We start from the raw sequence: 22,349 nt of genomic DNA on the forward strand, positions 1-22,349 counted from the left end.
AACCTTCGGGGGCCAATTTTAGAACCAGGCCTGCCTACCTGCGCCCTCAGCTCTCTGCGAGCTCAAGATGTGTGGGCTGTCGACATTCCCTCCTTACTGGGGGGTGCGATGTTTCCTTGGGGTGTATCCACGTCTCCGTGGGAGCAGTAGCCCACCGTGGTGACGATGGGGCTTGTCAAGCTGTCGTGATGTGAACTTGTCCACGAAGAAACCGCACGCATGCCTTCAGAGCCGAGATTCTACCTCCTGATCACCCCGCACGCTGCGTGCGGTGCACTGCGGGCGCTGCATTCCCGGCTCCTGCAGCCTCCCCACCATCTCCCCTCCTCCCCGGGCGGCCCCATGGGGTGATGCAGAAACTGAGGGGCAGGGAGGCCAGGGCACTGGTTGGGGTCTCCCGGGCCAGGACCCGGCAGCTCTCAGCCACCCACCGAGGAGCCCCCGGGCTGAGCCAAGTGCTCTGTTCACCTCCATCTGACTTAAATATGCTAATGGTGATGAGTCATCTCAAAACCAAAGTTAATCTTTTTAAGCTGTTTCTTGTGCTCTCAAAAGCCGCTCCTCAGCAGGTGGGTGGTTGGGGGGGGGTCAGGAGGCGGGGCTGCCGAATGGGATGGCGTTTCCGTCTGGGGGATGACAATGCTTTAGAGCTACATATATACACTGCGTATGTACTGAGTGCCATGTAAGTATTCACTTCAAAATGGTTGACTCTATGTTACCGGGGTTCTGTGTAATTTTAAAAATGTGCCTTGGGGGAAAAAAGCAGTTCCCCGCGTGGTACATCCCGGGGAGCCGCCGCCCCTTCCACAGCCTGCCTGGCCCAGATCAACGGCACCCGCGTATCCGGCGGACCTCGAGCCAAGCACTGATTCTCCAGCCAGGCTGAAAATCCAGCACCCAAGGAGAGGCTACACTGGAAACAAAGTGGACCCAAGGGGCCGGCGCTACGGTGTGGAGGGTCTCTCCCTCTCTGTCTGTAACTCTGCCTTTCAAAATAAATAAATAAAATCTTGTAAACAAAACTAGGCACGTTGCTCCAGAACAGTGTATCTGTGCTACCTACTCTTCATTTACGGGTTTTACCATAATGCAATTTGGGAAAGAGATCATTTAATGCCAATGTTTAGGGGCCGGCGCTGTGGCATAGCGGGTAAAGCCACCGCCTGCAGTGCCAGCATCCTGAATGGGCGCCATCTGGTTTGAGTCCTGGCTGCTCTACTTCCAATGCAGCTCTCTGCTGTGGCCTGGGAAAGCAGTGGAAGATGGCCCAAGTGCTTGAGCCCTGCACCCGCGTGGGAGACCCGGAGGAAGCTCCTGGCTCCTGGCTAAGGGCTGGCCCAGCTCCAGCTGTTGCAGCCATCTGGGGAGTAAACCAGTGGATAGAAGACCTCTCTCTCTCTCTGCCTCTGCCTCTCTGTAGCTCTGCCTTTCAAACAAGTAAATAAATAAATAAATCTTTAACAAAAATAAGGCTGGTGTTTAGGCACTGGCATGGTGCAGGGGGTCAGGCTGCCACTTGGGACACCGGCACCCCACGCAGGAGCACCAGTTCGAGTCCCAGCTGCTCCGCTTCCAGTCCAGCTCCCTGCTGATGCGCCTGGGAGGCAGCAGATGAGGCCCAAGTCCTGGGCCCTGCCGCCACGTGGGAGACCTGGGTGGGGCTCCTGGCTCCTGGCTCCAACCTGGCCCAGCCCTCTGGGAAGTGAGCCAGTGGATGGAAGACCTCCCTCCCTCTCTCCCCTCCCTTTCTTCTCTGTCACTCTTCCTTTCAAATACATAAATAAATCCTTAAACAAACGCTTACAAACAGGTGGGCCGATTTACCCTTCACAGTGAATGAAAACCAGGGTCCTCAGGGCGACTCTCCTGCTGCGGCTTCCGTCTCACTTTTAAGGTGCTTGTGGACCTTACTGCCTCTTACAAAAGCGTCCAAATACAACCAAATTTTGCAGCTCGAGATGCATCCTTTATAAGCTTCCTCGTTCACCGTTCCCTCCGCTGACAATGCAGGTTTACCGGAGGCCATAAAGGAAAGGCACTGCCGTCTTAATCCCGTCAGCCCCCGCCTCCCGCCTCCCCGCCTCCCGCGGCAACACGGAAGCTGCGTCACTGGAGACGCTTCGCTCCGACCCGTGTTCACACGCCTCCACTGCAAGGACTCACGAAAAGGCAGCCGACCATCCCCGCGAGGAATCGATTCAGGGTCCCACGGGAAGACAAGAGCTGCTATCCCTTTCGGGATCCAGGCAAATAGGATTTCTGCTCCTGTCTTGGAAAGAAGCAGGTTTACGAGCTCCCCGCCTCCCCCTAGAAGGACCGCAGGCGGCGTCTGTCTCATCATCTCATTGATTCCCGGCAGCCGTCTGTTCCTCACTGCGGGGGGGGGGGGGGGCACTCCTCAGCACCCAGGGGCTCAGAGCAGGTGGCAAGGATCACCCCCCTTCTCCAGACACGGAACACCCCTGCCTTCTCCTTTCCAAATGCAGGACAACCCAGGGCCTGCAGAGCTCGCTGTCTTGCACATGACACGTGGACATTAACGCACCTGCTGGGGGATGCCCCAGGAGGCAGGCCACAGAGGACCCAGCGACAGCTCCGTATTCCTCACCTATGCGAAAGGTTAGCCGGCACAGCAGCTATTTTTGGCCATGCCAGGTGACACGTAGGTGGGACCTGCCTCTTCTCCCCGAGCCCCGGCTCCCACGGCCCCTCCCATCTGGCTCGCTTGTTGCCAAATGTAGTCCCCAAATGTATTTTTTATTGTTCTCAACGCTATAAAAAGCACCCTGCGTATGCGGTATTTTGAGACGGGCTCTTCTCACCTAACATGATGCTGCTTGTGGCTCTCGCCCGACAGCCCCTGGGTGCACACCCACAGTGCAGAGGGGCCCCTGGACACCTCAGGTCTTCAGTCGGTGAACTTGCTCGCCCGCCCCTGGCTGCAGGTGCCTGTCCCCTGGAGGCACGGGAGAGTTCCCCCAGCTGCGTTAACAAATCAGCATGAGCTCGCGGGCTTAAAGCTGACAAAGGTTCCTTCTCTTCCAATTCTGGAGGACAGAATTCCAGCTGAGCCTCACCAGGCTGAAGTCCAAGTGGCACAGGGCTGCTCCCTGCAGGAGCCCCAGGGAAGACTCGGCCTCCGTCCCCAACCCCTGCAGAGGCCACCGCCCTCCCGCACAGCACCCCCACCGCCATCTCCAGAGCCTTGAACTTGCCTGAGTCTCCCGCCTCCCTCTCCCACTTTATTCTTATTTGAGAGGTGGAGAGACTGAGACAGAGTGCTTCCACCACTGATGCACGCCCCAGATGCTCACAGTAGTCAGAGGGCCAAACCCTGGTCTCCCACGTTAATTGGCAGGCACCCAGCTACTCCACTCACCCCTGCTGCCTCTCAGGACGGGCACTGGCGGGAAGCTGGGGTCGGGAGCCAGAACCGGGAGTGGAACCCGGACGTCGTAACCAGCATCCTAGCCGCCAGGCCACACGCTTGCCCTCTGTCCCACTTTTTGGGCCTGCCATGCATCCCAGGGACATGTCACTACTTCAAGGTCAGCGCATCTACAGGCGCGGCTCCGCCTCACCACACTACGTCACACACTCACGGGCTCCGGGGGACTGTTTGTGCCGCCCCTGGCTCCACACCAGCCCTGGCATCTGCACCTGGAGGACTCCATGCTGCCAGCCAAATGGCAGACGTGCGCTTCGGCGATGACGCGCACTCTCAGCCCCGAGTGTCGCTGAGTTTCTCTTCCCAGGGCGGGGTACCACCCAACCAGGGTCACAACCGCGGGTTCTGGGGCCCCCGGCTCTGCACACGTGAGACCTGCTGTCAAATCAAACACTTCCAGCTGGGGCCGCGCGGCACACGGGGCCTGCAGTCCCACGCGTGGTCTCCGCACTGCACACCCGCCTTGCCATGTTTCGGCCAGAGCTGTCCTCGCTCTGCCATCAGCCGTGTCTTCTGCTGTCCAGGACACGCAGCACAGGCAGGCGCTCCACAGATACCCGGCCACGGCAGGATGGCGAAATCCGCTCCTTGCCGAGAGTGAGGCCGGCCCGCGAACCCTCTGACCCGCCCGTTACAAACCCAGCCTCACTCAGCCGGGAGAAGCCGCTCTCCTCTCTCTGTGAGAAGAATGAAACCACGGGGGCTGCCGGGGCCTCCGAGTGCCAAACCCCTTTTTGTTCACACCCAGCGCGGTATCAGGCCGTCCGCTGCCCAGCCTCGCGGGCCCTCGCCCCCGGCCGCTCCCCTGTCACTGCTACGCAGGGTCGGAAAAGAACTCTAACAGCCTCAATGCTTCCTTTATTCCGGGTTTTAAGAGACTGAGCGGAGAGGAATTCAGAACGATGCCTAGCATTCCACGAGAAACCCTCACTCGCATGGCCGTTCTCCCAGCGTGGACAGCAGCACCGAGGGCAGCAGCTGCACGCGCACGTGGGCACATCTCCGTCTGAATGACACCCTGCGCAGGCCTCAAGGGGTGGGGTGGGGCGGCTGGAGGGGCACGCGAGGGCTGCACACCCAGAGCAGGACCAGAGGCCCCAGAGCCCCCCCGCCCCCAGCACCGGCTGGAACTCAGGGGCTCCCTGGGGTTCATCCCCCAGCCCTGCATGGTCAAGGGCGCCAAGAACACCCGGCCAGGAGAGACAGCTTGTGACCATATGCTGCTCCCAACTCAGACAGTGGTGAAAGCAGGACAGGACGAGGGGCCAGGGCCAGCGGGAGGGGGACCTTGAAAGGAGAGAGGGGCTCTCCACCTGGGCAACTCTGGCTGGGGGCTCCTGCGGGATGGTAACCAGAATCAGCCCGTGACAACCAGAAACATCCCCAGACTTTGCCAAAAGTTGCCCAGAGGTCAAAACCACCCGCAGCTGAAAACCCCTGGACAAGGGTCTCCCATATGGTAGAATCCTAAGGGAGCGCTGACGAGGAAGGAGCCACCTTGGGGGGGCACCCCCAGGAAAGGGCACGTGTTGCTGCCGCGCCCAGGCAGAAGTGGGGGAGGGCCGGGAGGCCCAGGAGGGCCTAGCCGCTTGCGCTGACTGATGTGGGCGTCACTGGGGCTTCCAGGAGGAAAGACAGGATTCAGTTACCAACCCGTGTTTAAAAGATACTTCCAGGGGCCGCCACCTGCGACACGGGCATCCCATATGGGTGCCGGTTCCAGTCCCGGCTGCTCCACTTCCCATCCAGCTCCCTGCTGTGGCCTCGGAAAGCAACAGAAGATGGCCCAAGAGCTTGGCCCCTGCCACCCACATGGGAGACCTGGAAGAAGCTCCTGGCTCCTGGCTTTGGCCTGGCCCAGCCCTGGTCATTGCGGCCATTTGGGTAGTGAACCAGAAGATGAAAGATATCTCTCTCTCTCTCTCTCTCTCTCTCTCTCACTTTCTTTGTAATTCTGCCTTTCAAATAAATGAGTAAATCTTTAAAAAGAAAAAAAAATGCTTCTGCCTGCTGTGTTGAGAACAGCTGGGGGGGGGGGGCGGGCAGAGGAGAGAGGTTCAGAGGCTCCTGCAGGGCGTCAGAAGGGGTCATCTCCCAGGAACGCTGCAGCACTTACGCAACGTGAAACCGACCATGGCAAGCGTGGACTGGGCTGCATGCTGTGTGGCCACCACCACCCCCCTCCAGAACTGTCCCCATCAGACACCAGCCAGCCTGGCCCAGCTGTCAGTCACCGCTTGGCTCTCTTTCCCTGTGCACCTGGGCGACCCGAGCAGAGGCACCACGGAGCGTGGCTCCTTACGGCTGACGTGCTTCAGGGGCTCCTGTCTCCACGGCGCGTCTGTGGGGTGGCAAGTGTGGGAACTCCTGACTGGAGTGCAAGCCTTCTTCTCGTCCACTCACCCACCGAGGGGCACCTGGTGTTGCCTGGCCCGGCTACCGAGTGCTCCTGCTGTGCTCCTGCAAACGCCTCAGAGGACGTGCCCACGGGGCTTCCTGGTGGGTGAGGACGCACCCCGGGGCTTCCTGGTGGGTGAGGACGCACCCCGGGGCTTCCTGGTGGGTGAGGACACACCCCGGGGCTTCCTGGTGGGTGAGGACCCACCCCAGGGCTCACTGGTAGGTGAGGACATGCCCACGGGGTTTCCTGGTAGGTGAGGACACACCCCGGGGCTTCCTGGTGGGTGAGGACACACCCACAGGGTTTCCTGGTGGGTGAGGACGCACCCCGGGGCTTCTTGGTGGGTGAGGGCGCACCCCGGGGCTCACTGGTGGGTGAGGACACACCCACGGGGCTCACTGGTAGGTGAGGACACACCCACAGGGTTTCCTGGTGGGTGAGGACACACCCGGGGCTTACTGGTGGGTGAGAACCCACCCCAGGGCTCACTGGTGGGTGAGCACACGCCCCGGGGCTCACTGGTGGGTGAGCACACACCACGGGGCTTCCTGGTGGGTGAGGACGCACCCCAGGGCTTCCTGGTGGGTGAGGATGCACCCCAGGGCTTCCTGGTGGGTGAGGACACACCCCGGGGGCTCACTGGTGGGTGAGGACACGCCCCGGGGGCTCACTGGTGGGTGAGGACACGCCCCTGGGCTCACTGGTAGGTGTACAGTGAGACGCCAGGAGGCGAGGACAGGCTGGGTGGGGTCTGGCACCCTGGGAACAGGGATGGAGACGGAGGGATGGGAGGAGATGGTGGCAGGTGAGGTGGAAACACCTGGCAGACACCCCCGAGGGGCAGCTGTGCCCTGAGCCCAGCTAGAGATACAAGCACAGGGGACATCGCGGCAGTGTGACCGAGCTGCCACCAATGGACAATGCTCCACACCCCACCCCACTCTGGGGGTGGGCAGGGGATGGGAGGGGGACACTAGCAGCATGGAGTCCTGGAGGCTGAGGGGAGAGACGGGACAGCCATCGACTAGATGGGACCTGGGTTGGGGGAGGACACGGGTGACCACTGTGACAACCGGACAGGCAGGAAGCAGGTGAGACGGGAGCTCCTTCACAGCCTTCACCGAGGCAGGACCAGGAGGAACCAGGGGCGGTGGGCACAGCTGCAGTAGGGGTAGGAGGGGAGGAGGCACCAGGGGCGGTGGGCACAGCTGCAGTAGGGGTAGGAGGGGAGGAGGCACCAGGGGCGGTGGGCACGGAGGGGGTTGGGCACGAGGGGTGGTGGGCACAGCTGCAGTAGGGGTAGGGGGGAGGTGGGCACGGCTGTGCTGGGGGAGGGGGGAGGTGGGCAGGGCTGTGCTGGGGTAGGAGGGAGGTGGGCACGGCTGTGCTGGGGTAGGGGGGAGGTGGGCAGGGCTGTGCTGGGGTAGGAGGGAGGAGGGCACGGCTGTGCTGGGGTAGGGGGGAGGTGGGCACGGCTGTGCTGGGGTAGGGGGGAGGTGGGCACGGCTGTGCTGGGGTAGGGGGGAGGTGGGACGGCTGTGCTGGGGTAGGGGGGAGGTGGGCACGGCTGTGCTGGGGGAGGGGGGAGGTGGGCACGGCTGTGCTGGGGTAGGAGGGAGGTGGGCACAGCTGCAGTAGGGGTAGGGGGGAGGTGGGCACGGCCGTGCTGGGGTAGGGGGGAGGTGGGCAGGGCTGTGCTGGGGTAGGGGGAGGTGGGCACGGCTGTGCTGGGGTAGGAGGGAGGTGGGCACGGCTGTGCTGGGGTAGGGGGGAGGTGGGCAGGGCTGTGCTGGGGTAGGGGGGAGGAGGGCACGGCTGTGCTGGGGTAGGGGGGAGGTGGGCACGGCTGTGCTGGGGTAGGGGGGAGGTGGGCACGGCTGTGCTGGGGTAGGGGGGAGGTGGGACGGCTGTGTTGGGGTAGGGGGGAGGTGGGACGGCTGTGCTGGGGTAGGGGGAGGTGGGCACGGCTGTGCTGGGGGAGGGGGGAGGTGGGCACGGCTGTGCTGGGGTAGGAGGGAGGTGGGATGGCTGTGCTGGGGTAGGGGGAAGGTGGGCACGGCTGTGCTGGGGGAGGAGGGAGGTGGGATGGCTGTGCTGGGGTAGGAGGGAGGTGGGCACGGCTGTGCTGGGGTAGGGGGGAGGTGGGCACAGCTGCAGTAGGGGTAGGAGGGAGGTGGGCACGGCTGTGCTGGGGTGGGGGGAGGTGGGCACGGCTGTGCTGGGGTAGGGGGGAGGTGGGCACGGCTGTGCTGGGGTAGGGGGGAGGTGGGCACGGCTGTGCTGGGGTAGGAGGGAGGTGGGCAGGGCTGTGCTGGGGTAGGGGGGAGGTGGGCACGGCTGCGCTGGGGTAGGGGGGAGGTGGGCACGGCTGTGCTGGGGTAGGGGGGAGGTGGGCACGGCTGTGCTGGGGTAGGAGGGAGGTGGGACGGCTGTGCTGGGGTAGGGGGAAGGTGGGACGGCTGTGCTGGGGTAGGGGGGAGGTGGGCACGGCTGTGCTGGGGGAGGGGGGAGGAGGGCACGGCTGTGCTGGGGTAGGAGGGAGGTGGGCACGGCTGTGCTGGGGGAGGGGGGAGGAGGCACGTGTGCTGGGGTAGGAGGGAGGTGGGACGGCTGTACTGGGGTAGGAGGGAGGTGGGCACGGCTGTGCTGGGGGAGGGGGGAGGAGGCACGTGTGCTGGGGTAGGAGGGAGGAGGCACGTGTGCTGGGGTAGGAGGGAGGAGGCACGTGTGCTGGGGTAGGGGGGAGGTGGGCACGGCTGCGCTGGGGTAGGAGGGAGGAGGCACGTGTGCTGGGGTAGGAGGGAGGAGGCACGTGTGCTGGGGTAGGAGGGAGGAGGCACGTGTGCTGGGGTAGGGGGGAGGTGGGCACGGCTGCGCTGGGGTAGGAGGGAGGAGGCACGTGTGCTGGGGTAGGAGGGAGGAGGCACGTGTGCTGGGGTAGGAGGGAGGAGGCACGTGTGCTGGGGTAGGAGGGAGGAGGCACGTGTGCTGGGGTAGGGGGGAGGTGGGCACGGCTGCGCTGGGGTAGGAGGGAGGAGGCACGTGTGCTGGGGTAGGAGGGAGGAGGCACGGCTGTGCTGGGGTAGGAGGGAGGTGGGCACGGCTGTGCTGGGGGAGGGGGGAGGAGGCACGTGTGCTGGGGGAGGGGGGAGGAGGCACGTGTGCTGGGGTAGGAGGGAGGTGGGCACGGCTGTGCTGGGGGAGGGGGGAGGTGGGCACGGCTGTGCTGGGGGAGGGGGGAGGTGGGCACGGCTGTGCTGGGGTAGGGGGGAGGAGGCACGGCTGTGCTGGGGTAGGAGGGAGGAGGCACGTGTGCTGGGGGAGGGGGAGGAGGCACGTGTGCTGGGGGAGGGGGAGGAGGCACGTGTGCTGGGGGAGGGGGGAGGAGGCACGTGTGCTGGGGGAGGGGGAGGAGGCACGTGTGCTGGGGGAGGGGGAGGAGGCACGTGTGCTGGGGTGGGAGGGAGGAGGCACGTGTGCTGGGGGAGGGGGAGGAGGCACGTGTGCTGGGGGAGGGGGAGGAGGCACGTGTGCTGGGGGAGGGTCGCAGCAGGTTGACGCGCTGTGAGAACATCCAGGAGGCAGAGAGGGCCCAGAGCTGCAGGGAGCTTCCTGAAGAGGCAGAAAGGGTGAGGCCTGTGCACGGGTGTGTGTGTGTGTGTGTGTGTGTGTGCACACCCCAGGACATGAGACCCAGTGCACACATGTGTCGTACATGTGTGCTCCAGTGCATGAGACCCAATGCCTGTGTGATGTGTACACATGCGTGCTCCATTGTGTGAGACCCAGTGCATGTGCATGTGTGCTCCTGTACACGCATGTATGTGTGCTCCAGTGCATGCATGTATGTGTACCCCAGTGCACATGTATGTTCATGTGTGCTCCTGTACATGCATGTATGTGTACACGTGAGTGTTCCTGTGCATGTGTGCTCCCGTGCACGTGTGTGTGCATGTGTGTGCTCCTATACATGCACGTGTGTACATGTGTGTGCTCCTATACATGCACGTGTGTGTACATGTGCATGCTCCTGTACATGCACGTGTGTGCATGCATGTGTGTGTACATGTGTGTGCTCCAGTGCAGGTGTGTGTGTGCATGTGTGCTCCAGTGCACGTGTATGTACATGCACGGGTGTGCATGCTCCAGTGCTTGCATGTATGTGTACATGTGAGTATTCCTGTGCATGTGTGTGCTCCTGTACATGCATGTATGTGTACATGTGAGTTCCTATGTGCATGCTCCGGTGCATGCATGTATATGTGCATGTGTGTGCTCCTGTAGATGCATGTGTGTGCATGCATGTGTACATGTGTGTGCTCCTGTGCATGTGTGTATGTGCGCATGTGTGTGCTCCTGTACATGCACGTGTATGCATGCATGTGTACATGTGTGTGCTCCTGTGCATGCATGTATGTGTACATGTGTGTGCTCCTGTACATGCACGTATGTGCATGCATGTGTACATGCGTGTGCTCCTGTGCAGGTGTGTGTGCAGGTGTGTGCTCCTGTGCAGGTGTATTGCATGTGTGTGCTCCTGTACATGCATGTGTGTGCATGCATTTGTACATGTGTGTGCTCCTGTACATGCACGTGTGTGCATGCATGTGTACATGCGTGTGCTCCTGTGCAGGTGTGTGTGCAGGTTGTGCTCCTGTGCAGGTGTATTGCATGTGTGTGCTCCTGTACATGCACGTGTGTGCATGCATGTGTACATGTGTGTGCTCCTGTGCAGGTGTGTGCAGGTGTGTGCTCCTGTGCAGGTGTATTGCATGTGTGTGCTCCTGTACATGCATGTGTGTGCATGCATGTGTACATGTGTGTGCTCCTGTGCAGGCGTGTGATCCAGAGGTGAGATCCGGCACCCGGGGTGAAAGCAGGGGTGAGACCCAGCACTCGCGGGGTCTCATTAGTCACTCCTCGGCCTTTCCTAAGCGGGTGTTGGAGGCAGGGCTTCTGCCGTGGGAGCAGCTCCCGTCCCTGGCACCCTCCTTAACCCTGTCCTGATGCTCACAGACTTTCCCGAAACTTCCGTCCAAGCCGAGGAAGCCAGGCCTCTGGCGTTCCCGCGGTTCTCCTTGGCCGTGTGCCTCGGCGAGCAGCCCTGGCGGCGAGCAGATCGGCTTCCGTCTGCAGCGAGGGCAGGAGGAGGGAAGGGGCCGGGACACAGCTGGGGGTGGTGACTGTGTCCCCCATCGCATCTCACGGCTTCTTCTTTCTAACGTCTATTTTTTTCCATCTCCTTGAAAGGCAGAACAACAGAGAGACAGACAGACAGACGGACACATCTCTCATCTATGGTTCACTCCCCAAATGCCCACAGCAGCCAGGGCCGGACCAGGCCAAAGCCAGGAGCCAGGCGCTACACCTGGGCTTTCCAAGTGGGTGGTGGGGGCCCCAGCACTTGTGGACTGGAAGTGAAGAAGTCGAGACTGGAGCCAGAGCTCTAATATGAGGTGTGGTGTCCCAGCTGGTGGCTTAACCCACTGCCCTACAACAGCGCCCATGGCGGTTCCACACGTGCACACTTACCACACTGTCCACTTTAAATGCAGCCTATTGTGAGGCTTGGTGTTTTCCAAGTAAGTGGGTAAGGCATGGGTGACGATACACGCACATCGAGTTGTAAAAATGATAGCTGGGCCCTGTGTGCCTCTGACCTCGTCTCCCTCGGTGGTAGAAGGTGCAGAGTGCGGCTGGCATCACAGTCTGCACCCCTGGTCTCCCTGTACTCACGGGCACCTGTGTGTGTCAGCCTCGGGTGAGTTATCACGCGGGGGTTCACAGAGCCACTGCAGTCAAGGTAAAGAGCTGTCTGTCCTCATGCTGCCAGGCCTGGCACTGTGCTGTGGTGGGCTAAGCCACCTGCAGTGCCCGCATCCCATATGGGCACAGGTTCCAGCCCCAGCTGCTCCACTTCCAGTCCAGCCCCCTGCTGGTGCGCCTGGAAAGCAGAAGAAGATGGCCCACCCACATGGGAGACCCAGAAAGACGCTCCTGGCTCCTGGCTTTGCATCTGCCCAGCTTCAGCCGCTGAGGCCTTTTAGGGGGCGAACCAGCCCTCTGTCTCTCCCCATATCTCTGCCAGGAAGGAAAAGGCACAGAATAGATGGCAAAGGTCACTTACTTGGAGCAGAGCTCGGGCCGTCATCCCAACCCAACGCCGGCTGGACACAGACCACACCAGCCCAGACTTCAGTCACTCGGGTCACGAGGAGCTGGGTTCTTGTCATCTGCATGGCAGGGCCACCAGGTGTCCCCTGAGAAGCTCCATCATAAAGCTCCTTCTCCAAAAACAGCCCAAGGACAACGCTCAAACTGTGTGGCACCAGGGGCGTCAGAGACGACCAGCCACATCCAGCTTTGAGTGCTAATCCTCACACACAGCCTGTGCCACCCGGGAGGTGCCAGGAGAGACCCTCCAGGTACTGCCAGAGCCCCCAGCCAGCCCACCCCTGAGTCCAAAACGGCGAGGGCTTGGGCACAGGCTCTCTGGGGCCATGGACTCCCTGTAGTGGAGCATGCACACGCAGTACCGCCCACGGTACACCTGCTGGCACCTGCGAACACCGCAGCTGGCCCCAGCTCCCCGAGCCCAGTCCTGGGCTTGCGCCGTCCACATGGCTCCTGGTGGCCACTGGTGGGCAGGCTTCTATCAGCAATCTCAGGCTCCTCAGAGGTTCACGTCCAGGGCCAGGAGGGAGTCCTGTGAAGAGGAGCCCGATTCGGCCAGCACACCCCCCCCCCAGTCTCGGGAAACGTGGCCGCTGCCGTCGCCGTCACCTTCACCTTCACCTCAAAGCAGAGACCAACGTCTAATCACCAGGAGCACAGACACCCAGAGTGAAAGCGTCCCAGGCCAGGACGTCCTCCACACTCAAGGTCCTGTCCAGCACCCAGGATCTGCACAGGACCCTCTCTCTATGGCTCACAGAAGCTCTGTGTGCCTGGCTACAAATATGCGCATCAAAGTGATTTTTAAAAACCCACCTGGGGCCGGCGCTGTGGCACAGTGGCTAAAACCGCTTTCAGTCCCGGCATCCCACATGGGCGCCGGTTCGCGTCCCGGCTGTTCCTCTACCAATCCAGCTCTCTGATGTGGCCTGGGAAAGCAGTGGAAGATGGCCCAAGTGCTTGGGCCCCTACACCCACGTGGGAGACCTGGAAGAAGCTCCTGGCTCCTGGCTTCAGCCTGACCCAGTCCCGGCCATCGCATCGATTTGAGGCATGAACCAGCAGATGGAAGCTCGAACGCCCCCTAACTCTGCCTACATATAAATAAAAAATAAATCTTAAAAACACTCACGCCTAATTTATGTACTGTCCAACAGCTGATCTGACACATCTCTTAAGCACCCACCAGCTTCCTCAAGGAGCTCCCAGCCTGACACAGGAAGCAGAGGACTCAACACCAGCAAGAGGCACTGGTGGGAGCCCGAGATGACCTGCTCTGCAGACCTGCAGGGCTCGGCCCCCACCTGCCCCAGCCCAGGCAGGGCCCTGCAGGCGCAGCCCCCACTGCCACTGGCTCCGCAGAGGTGGAGAGGCCCTCCCTGGAGGTCCAGCCCAGCTCCCAGGCCTCCGCTGAGCCAGGTGGCAAACCAGCACCCCCCCTTCTGTTCCTTCCAGAAAGGTCTGCAGGCCCCCAGAAAACCAGCGACCTGCAGGAGGCATGAGTCTGCCTGGCAGGCCTCCCCCTCGGTAGCCTTGCCCCACCTCTTACCTACCACCCACAAAGCCTGGAGGCCTCGCTTTGGGGGTCTTTCCTGGTCCTGTCACTGAGAAGCTGCCTTACAGACATTCCGGCCAATGGCAGGCAGCTGGGTGGGGGTTTTCCGCTTGTTTTGAAATTTGAGATGGACAAACAAAGAGACGCCCCGCCCCTCTTTCACCAGTTCACTCTCCAAATCAGTGGTGGCTGGGGCCAAGCAAGGACTGAAGCCAGGAGCCAAGCACACAACCCAGGTTGGGGAAGGAGGGACTTGAGCACCGCCTGCTGCCGCCCAGGGTCTGCATTAGCAAGAACTGGAACCAGGCGGTCCAGCCTCCTAACCACCAGTGCTGGGCACAGCTGAACTTCAGTGAATCAGGCCTGTCTTTGACCAGTGCGGTCGCTCCGTTCCCACCTACTGTGACCACGGTGGAGCCGCACTTACTTCTGCAGCTTCACTTTTTGGCTCTGTGTGGTTCTCTGCCCACTTACTTACTCGAAAGGCAGAGACGGACAGAGCTCCCACGCACTGGGACGAGGCTGGGGTGAGGCTGCGCACCGAGACATCAATCCAGGACGCCCATGTGGGCGGCACGTCTGCGCTGGCAGGAAGCCGGGGCTGGGCACTGAACCCAGGCACTGCAACTCGGCCAGATGCCCGTCCCTTCACCCGGCCGCTTTCTCTGCTGCCCCCCCCTCCCCTCCTGCGGTGACTGGCTGGATGTCAGCTTATTCCTCTTTTCGCGCTCTCCTGGTTTGGAAGTTATCCACTCTGTATGGATTACCCCAGCATTTGCTCCGTGCTAATTCACACACTGAACTCACGGTCAGAAGTCCACTGCCACCCTGAGCCTCAACGCCGACCACCGAGCCGTGGACCCCCGGACCTCCCAGGCCCGAGGTCCAGATTCCCGTTCGCTTCTTTCCGGGGCCGCTCAAGCGGCAAGGGGAGCCCTGGGCCCGGATGCCACGCCCGGCCACTGCAGCTTTGACGCCCACGCCTCCCGCCTCCGCCCTGGCTTCTTGCCTCCCACTGCTCCCTTCCGACTCTGATTTTCCATTTGCAGTACATTTTCTCCGGCAGGGGTTTGGGGGCGGTTCCTTTTTTGCCTGCCTGAATCAAAAACCGCCTTCCACGTCCCTCTGCTCAGCAGAGCTTACTTGGAACTGGCTGGAACGATCGCCTGGCCGTCCCGGGCTGGGGCTGCAGCAGGCGCAGCAGCCGGGCAGTCCTGGCCTCCTCTTCCCTGGGGCCCTGCGACGCAGCGGCCTCAGGTCCACTGGGACTCACCCTGCGTCTACCACCGTCCATCCCGTGTGGGACTTGCGCTTATGGAACCTGACCTGCCAATCAGGAAAACGCTCGCCAAGCTGCAAGCAGTCTCCTGTTTCTCTCTGCTGTCCCGCAGGCCCCCCACCCCACCCCCGACGCTCCCTGACCCTTCCCACCTCTGGAAGACCCCTTACCTCCCGGGGCTGCACCCCACAGCCACCACCACGAGCCCCCGATACACCTTTCTCCCCATCCCTGTGTGACCCCAGAGCCCCTAAAATGGAGGAGACACTGTGTGACCTCCACGCTGGGCCTGATGCACCCAACCGTGGGTCTCCGCTGTCCCCAGGCCCTCACCAACCAAATCTCCCGTCAGATTCCCAGAGGACAGAGATGGCAGACAACGGCCCAGGCACGACCACTGAAGCCCCCTTGCCAGTCCATCCCACCGTGCTGAAGCCCCGCCCCAGGAACAGAGCCACTGGGCAGGGGGGAAGGAGACAGCAGGCTACAGTTCAAAGCATTCCGGTCTGGTGTGAACCCTCCTACGCTCCATGTGTGTCGCTCCCCCTCTTCGTGGAGGAACGGCACAGGACCCCGCACTGTTCTTTTGTCTGCTCGGCCCTCCCCGGGTTTGCTGCTGGTTCTTCCCGGGTTGGCTACCGACCCTTCCACCTCCGTGGAAGGGCGGTTCCCCCTGCCACTTTCCCCACTTCCGCAGGGGAGCGGCACACCGCCAGCCGGCTCTCTCGGGGGCTGCACAGGTGTTCCTTCAGATAGATGTTCCCCTTAGATGTTCCTGGTGCATGTTGTCTCTCTCCTCCTTTACAGTCCTCTTCCACCAATCCCAACTCTGCTACCCACACGCCGAGTACGCTGCTCTCCTCCAATCAGGAGCAGGTCCTACAGTTTATTGGCTGAACTGGAGGCAGCTGTGTAGAAGCTGTTTTCTTCTCTCCCAGCGCCATATTGTGGGAGAGCAGATGCATAGAATAAGTCTTAATTCCAGTAACTTAGTCTAGTCCGAGTTGCTCCCCACACACGTGGGGTCTTAGTCCCCCACCACCCACCCCTTACTCAGTCAGCTGCTGCCCAGCTCCCACGGGAGGCCCCCGCAGGTCCTGGTTCCAGGGCTGAGCTGACCCTGCACCAGGCCTGCAAGGACCCCCAGCGGCAGACCCTCAGTGCCTGTGCGCCGTCCCAGCCGAACTCCGGAAGTGGCTCGCCTGCCGCCCTGCAGGCCACCAGGCCTTCCCCGCCGCCCGTTCACGTCCACCCCTTTGGGACACTCTGCCTCTCACTGATCGCAGTCTGCCCTTCGGAGCCTGGCCTGGGGCCACAAAGCTCCCAGGGGGCTGCCGCCTGCCAACTGCCATCTTCTGGGAACCCCGCGGGCGGGGAGGCCGAGCAGAGGCCTGAGCCCCTTCTGGGGAGCTCCAGTGAGGGGGCTGGCAAGGGGGGCAGGGCGGCCTCAAGCCCCTGGGCTGAGCATCTTGTCCCTTACGGAATAACCTCAGAAACAAAGTGACAGCCCCTGTAGTTCCTCTGCGAAACCCGCGCAGCACGCAGTCGGCCGTGCATTCCCCGCGCGGTTCCACCGCTGCCTCCCACATCTAGAACTTTACCACTCCTGAAGGAAACCCCATCCATCCCCGTAAGCAGCCAGCCCCACTGAGCCCCCGGCAGTCCCCAGCCTGCTTAAGGGGCCTGGACATCCACACGAGTGGAACCGCATGGCACGCGGCCTCATGTCACGGGTTTCTCCTGGTGTCTCCGGGGCGTGAAAGACCACGTCCACCTTGTTTGCCAGCCAGCCCTTGCCGGGCGCTGGGGCGGCTCCCACCTTTCGGTGATTATGAACACGCAGAGCTCCCGTGGGCTGAGGACTCCACAGATGCTCACAGCAGCCGGGGCTGGGCCAGGCCAGCGCCAGGAAGTGAGGACTTGGTCCAGGCCCCCACGCGGTGGCTGGGCCCGTTACTTGAGCCACCATCGCCGGCTCCCGAAGATGAGTGAGCAGGAAGGTGCGGTGAGGTGCTGGAGCCAGGTGTCAAACCCAGGTGCTCCAGCCCACGCCTCAACCAGAAGGCCAGCTGCCAACTCTCGACTTGCCATAAAAATAATTGGAGACGCTGGGGCCGGAACCGTGGTGTAGCGGGTAAAGCTGCCGCCTGCAGTGCCGGCATCCCATATGGGCACTGGTTTGAGTCCTGGCTGCTGCACTTCCGATCCAGCTCCCTGCTAATGCACCTGGGAAAGCAGCAGAAGACGGCCCAAGTCCTTGGGCCCCTGCAATGCGGGAGACCAGGAAGAAGCTCCTGGCTCCTGGCTTCAGATCAGCCCAGCTCTGGCCATTGTGGCCATTTGGGGAGTGAACCAGCAGATGGAAGACCTCTCTCTCTCTGTAACTCTGCATTTCAAAGAAATAAAATAAATCTTTCTTAAAAACTGGAAATATTCTTTAAAACTGAAATACGACGAAAACAATGCCTGTGCCAAGGACACCATCACCAACTGGGGGTGCTGGCTGCATCTCCCAGGGAAGCCGGAGTCTGGGCCGGTGGGGGACCGGCAGGGGGAACCCAGCTGGAAACAAACCCCACACACAGCAGACAAAGATCCAGCCGTGCAAAGCTCTGAGGACCGTGAACGCAGCCCCACCAGAAGTGCCCCCACAGCCCCCCACCGCCTCCATCCAGCAGGAAAACAATGGAAAATAGAGAGCTTCCAAACACTTACTGTAAGGAAAAAATGTATTCCATTCATCTTACCCACTACTCTACATAAATTATCATAATATGAAATGTTCTATTCTAACTTCTCCTTAATCTATTCAGTTTTTAAAAATCCATTCATTTTTGTCTTCTTCCTTCAAATACTTGAATTACCCATCAATATCTAGGTTTCTCTGCAATCAACTCAGAAAGTGGGAAAGTGTTTCACCACACGGGACTTACGTAGAAACCGGCAACGGCTAGCGCCTTCCTGCAGAGAACGCGATGTCGCCTGACACACACACGGCTCGGGGCAGTGCTGCCCGCAGATTCCAGCTCTGGGGTCCAGCAGAACTGAGTTCAAATCCCAGCTCTGCCTCTTCCTGGCTGTGACAGCCCCAGCAACCTGGCCCTCTCTGAGACCTCATTTGGAAAACAGAGTGTATAGGATGGCCTAGACATTAAAAGACAACCCAGAAACCTCGATGCCTTAACCAAGGGAACTCTGTCAGCTGTCAAATCAGAGCCCAGGAGATAAGAGACGAGCGCAGCCCAGGCTGGCCCGCCCCTTTTTAAGGCGAGTCGAGAGTCGGCATTTGGCCTACCGGTTCAGGCGTGGTTGGAGCACCCGGCTGCACCCTCCGCGGACGCACATCCTCGGGAGGTGGTGATGGTGCCCAGCCCCCTGCCCCTCACACCTGCCACGCCTGGCCTTGAGTCCTCCACTGGATCCCGAGCATCCAGCCACAAACAGGGGATGCAGGCCACAGGGGACGGCTGCGTAGGCGGGGGGCCCAGGCCTGCTGCCCAGGCCTCCCAGCCACATGGGGAGGTGGGCGCCCAGCGGGGGGCACAGCCACACCTTTGTCCCAGGAGAGCACAGGAGGCCCTCCTTATCTTTCATTACTGTGGTTATCTGTAACCGGGCCCATGAGGGTGCCGAGGTGAACTGAGGCAGGCTCTTCTTCCCAGGCCACCAGCAGAGAAGGGGGAGGGGCAGCGGACGTTTCACCCTCAGAATTACTCAGCAGGAGGAGTGGAGGCCATAGCTGACCTCTGGGACGCGATGGAGTATGGACACTAAGCCCTCACCACCTCAGCGGTGGGCCTGTAATAAATCCACAGCTTCGTTTTTTAAAATTTATTTATTTATTTGAAAGTCAGAGTTACACAGAGAGAGGAGAGGCAGGTGGGGGGGGGGGGTGTCTTTCATCCGCTGGTTCACTCTTCAATTGGCCGCAACGGCCGGACCTGCACCAGTCCGAAGCCAGGAGCCAGGAGCTTCTTCCGGGTCTCCCATGCGGGTGCAGGGACCCAAGCACTTGGGCCATCTTCCACTGCTTTCCCAGGCCACAGCAGAGAGCTGGATCAGAACTGGAGCAGCCAGGACGCGAACCAGCGCCCATAGGGATGCCAGCACTTCAGGCCAGGGAGTTAATCCACTGCGCCACAGCGCCGGCCCCAAACCCACAGCTTTCCCCTCACTAGGACGGACAGGGGCCAGCTGTGACTGAGCCTTTGCTCCCAGCAATTCCACAGGCAGGGCTGCTCCCCCACTGACAGCCAGGGAAACTGAGGCACAGGACTAGGGAGGCTCCCATCTGTGGCCCCCACGCTAGTTATTTATTTTTTAAAGATTTATTTATTTATTTGAAAGTCAGAGTTATGCAGAGAGAAGGAGAGGCAGAGAGGCAGAGAGAGAGAGAGAGAGAGAGAGAGAGAGAGAGAGAGAGTCTTCCATCCGCTGGTTCACTCCCCAAGAGGCTGCAACAGCAGGAGCTGTGCCGATCTGAAGCCAGGAGCCAGGAGCTTCTTCTGGGTCTCCCACTCGGATGCAGGACTCCAAGGACTTGTGCCATCTTCTGCTGCTTTCCCAGGCCACAGCAGAGAGCTGGATCGGAAGTGGAGCAGCCAGGACTCAAACCAGCGTCCATATGGGATGCCAGCACTGCAGGCGGCGGCTTTACCCACTACACCACAGCGTCAGCCCCTCCCATGCTATTTAGACATATAAGCTACGGAGGGCAGCAAAACTTCAGATAATTAAAAAAATGCAATACTGGCCGGCGCCGCGGCTCACTAGGCTAATCCTCCACCTAGCAGCGCCGGCACACCGGGTTCTAGTCCCGGTCGGGGCGCCGGGTTCTGTCCCGGTTGCCCCTCTTCCAGGCCAGCTCTCTGCTGTGGCCCGGGAGTGCAGTGGAGGATGGCCCAGGTGCTTGGGCCCTGCACCCCATGGGAGACCAGGAGAAGCACCTGGCTCCTGGCTCCTGCCTTCGGATCAGCGCGGTGCGCCGGCCGCAGCACACTGGACGCGGCGGCCATTGGAGGGTGAACCAACGGCAAAGGAAGACCTTTCTCTCTGTCTCTCTCTCCCTGTCCACTCTGCCTGTAGAAAAAAAAAAAAAGCAATACTTAAAACCCACGCTTTCCAGAAGTGCTCAGTTCCTTCGCACTGCAGTCAGCGCGCGGTTGCTTGCCGTGCAGGGGCACCGGCACACCATGAGCCCAGGCGAGACCAGGCCGCGGCAGCCACTCAGTGGCTCTCAGAAGTGCAGCTTCGCACATTCGCAAGCAAAGCTAGTGTTCTGGGAATTCTCGGCGGCTCCAACCACGCACTAGCGCGTCCTTAAACCACCCCATCTCTCCTCTTAGGGGCGAACGAAACTGCCTCCCAGGCCTCCTGCTTGGAGGTGGAGCAGTGCCAGGCCCCGGTGCCTGCCCCCACACCACCCTCCTGCCGGGGGCCACTGAGTCCAAACATCAACTCCACGACGCCCTGGACGCCCTCGCCCCTGCTCGCCCACGTAACAGAAACCATGTCCCACATTTCAGGTAATCACCGCGCTCTGCCTGCCGAACGTGGAGCCCCAGTGGTGGCCGTCGCGGCCTCACCCTTGCCCACAATGCCACCGGCTTTCCCGGACCACACAGAGACCATAGCAAGACCCAGCTGCCCGTGCACAGCCACTGCCTGTGAAACCACCTTAAGAGACAGACGAGTACCAGGCTGTCCCAAGGAAGGCGCTCTGGGGGGGGGGCGGGGAAGGGGGGACCCAGTGCCTTCTGCAGTCGGGGCACCCTGGGCAACAGCGTGGTGTGCGGGCCCGGCCGAGCCAGCCTGACTCAGCACTGCCCAGCATCCCTCCCAGGGCTTTCTGAGCCTGGCTCGGGGCCAGGCGCCTGCCGGGAGAGCGACCTGGCCCTGGCCTGGCCGGTGAGCAATGGCCTTCCGGTAGCTCATCTCAGAGACAAACATGCCCTTCCCAGCATCCACGCGCCGCCTGGCCACAGCTGGGCACCCAGAATTTACGGGATGTAAGCCGATCAGTTAGCAGCCTGGCTAGAAGCTACCGCTCAGATCCCAAGCCAGGACAGGGTGGACGCCTGGCGCAGGGAGCTAACGGACTGCAGGACAGCAGCCCACTGCCCATACGACACAGAGCAGGGAAATGAAGGCTCTTGCAGGCCACGCACCCGTCCGGATCCCGCAGCGGGGAGGGCCCAGGTCATGGAAGACCCTGCCCATGGCGCTCCGGGCCTCAGGGGCTGCTGGCTCCATGTCACCCCTAATTCTTATGCATCAAGGTGGAGCCTTACAGGGAAGACCAGACTGCACCTCGTTGATACGCACTGGGGGCCATCCAGACACAAACCCTGGCCTCTGCCCCTTCCCCCTGGGACCTGCCCTGTTGGCCACTCACTTCAAGGTGCCACCCCATCAGCAAGGTGGTCAAGGCACAGAGGGCCGGCCCAGGGCCCTGGGAAACCCACAAGGAACCTGAGCACCGATCAACGCCCCGCGGGCTGAAACAGTAAACTCAACACACAACGTGCACAAAGCCCAAGCTTCGCGCTGCCCAGCTGCCTGGTCCCACAAACACGCCGCCGGGTGTGCACCCAGGCTGGCCGGCTTTGCCAAACCCTTAAATTCATCCATGGGGACAGGGGTTGCCGTGCAGCGAGTTAAGCTGCCACTTGGAGCACCCACCCCCCACATCCAAGTGCCAGCATTGAGTCCCAGCTCTGCTTCCAACCCAGCCTCCTGCAAACGTGACCAGGAGGCAGCCGGGACGGCTCAGCACTCGAGTCTCTGTCACCCCCCAGCCACACAGGAGACCCAGGTGGAGGGTGGGTCTCCTGCTTTGACTGGGCCCAGCCCTGGCTGTTGTAAGCATCTTTCAAATAAATAAAGATTTAAAAAAAAGCACACACATGGGGAAGGCGCTTGGTGCAGCAGCTGGGTTGGTACTCAGGACACCCACGTCCCGTGTCAGAGACCCTGGGTCCAGTCGCAGCTCCGCTCTGATTCCTGCTTCCTACGGATGCAACCCCGGGAGGCAGTGGTGATGAGTCCCTGCCTCCTGGGTGGGAGACTTACATTGAATTCCAGGACTCTGCCCTCGGCCCTGGCTGTTGTGGACATCTGGGGAGTGAACCAGCAGATGGAACACACACACACTCTTTCTCTCTGCCTTTCAAATAAATAAATGAATAAATAAAACATAAAAGCAAAGCGCCCCCCAGGCAAGTCTCTGGGGTGCTCTTGGCAAAGGTCACCTCATCTCTGATCGGAGCCTGGAATCACACAAAGTTCCCAGATAAACGTGGAGCAGACAGGAGCATTCCCTGCAAACAGGGGCCCCGGGGACAGGTGGAGAGAGCTTTGTGGGGCGCACGGCTGAGCACGGGGACCAGCCAGCAGGGGGACGTCCCCAGTGTCACACATCACGGGGGCTCTTACCGTGCTCTGTGATGATGGCTGAGAAACCCCAGCGGGGCCGGGTCTGCATCCCGGG

General features: G+C 61.2%; 1 protein-coding gene and 1 long non-coding RNA gene across 4 annotated transcripts in view; both read right to left on the reverse strand.

Annotated features, from left to right (window-relative positions):
* The window catches only part of ZFYVE28 (zinc finger FYVE-type containing 28), a 107,804-nt gene that overhangs the window by 81,972 nt on the left and 3,483 nt on the right, over window positions 1–22,349 (reverse strand). The window contains exon 1 of one of the 3 annotated variants that reach the window (XM_089324902.1): window positions 1,828–2,054. The exons of 1 other annotated variant lie outside the window; for it this stretch is intronic. The gene's annotated coding sequence lies outside the window, so the exon portion shown is untranslated. Of the gene's footprint in view, window positions 1–38; window positions 484–1,827; window positions 2,055–22,349 lie in introns of those variants that run through there. One more of the 3 variants, XM_070069531.2, reaches the window with a different exon arrangement.
* LOC127488269 (uncharacterized) lies at window positions 10,242–14,899 on the reverse strand. Its single transcript, XR_011386821.2, has 2 exons — window positions 11,980–14,899; window positions 10,242–11,094 (listed from the first exon to the last, which is right to left on the reverse strand). It is a non-coding gene; the product is annotated as an uncharacterized LOC127488269 (long non-coding RNA).

Source organism: Oryctolagus cuniculus, chromosome 2 (genome assembly GCF_051225735.1).
Source record: "Oryctolagus cuniculus isolate XC-2025 breed Fujian yellow rabbit chromosome 2, ASM5122573v1, whole genome shotgun sequence".
In the NCBI taxonomy this organism is placed as follows: Eukaryota; Metazoa; Chordata; class Mammalia; order Lagomorpha; family Leporidae; genus Oryctolagus; species Oryctolagus cuniculus.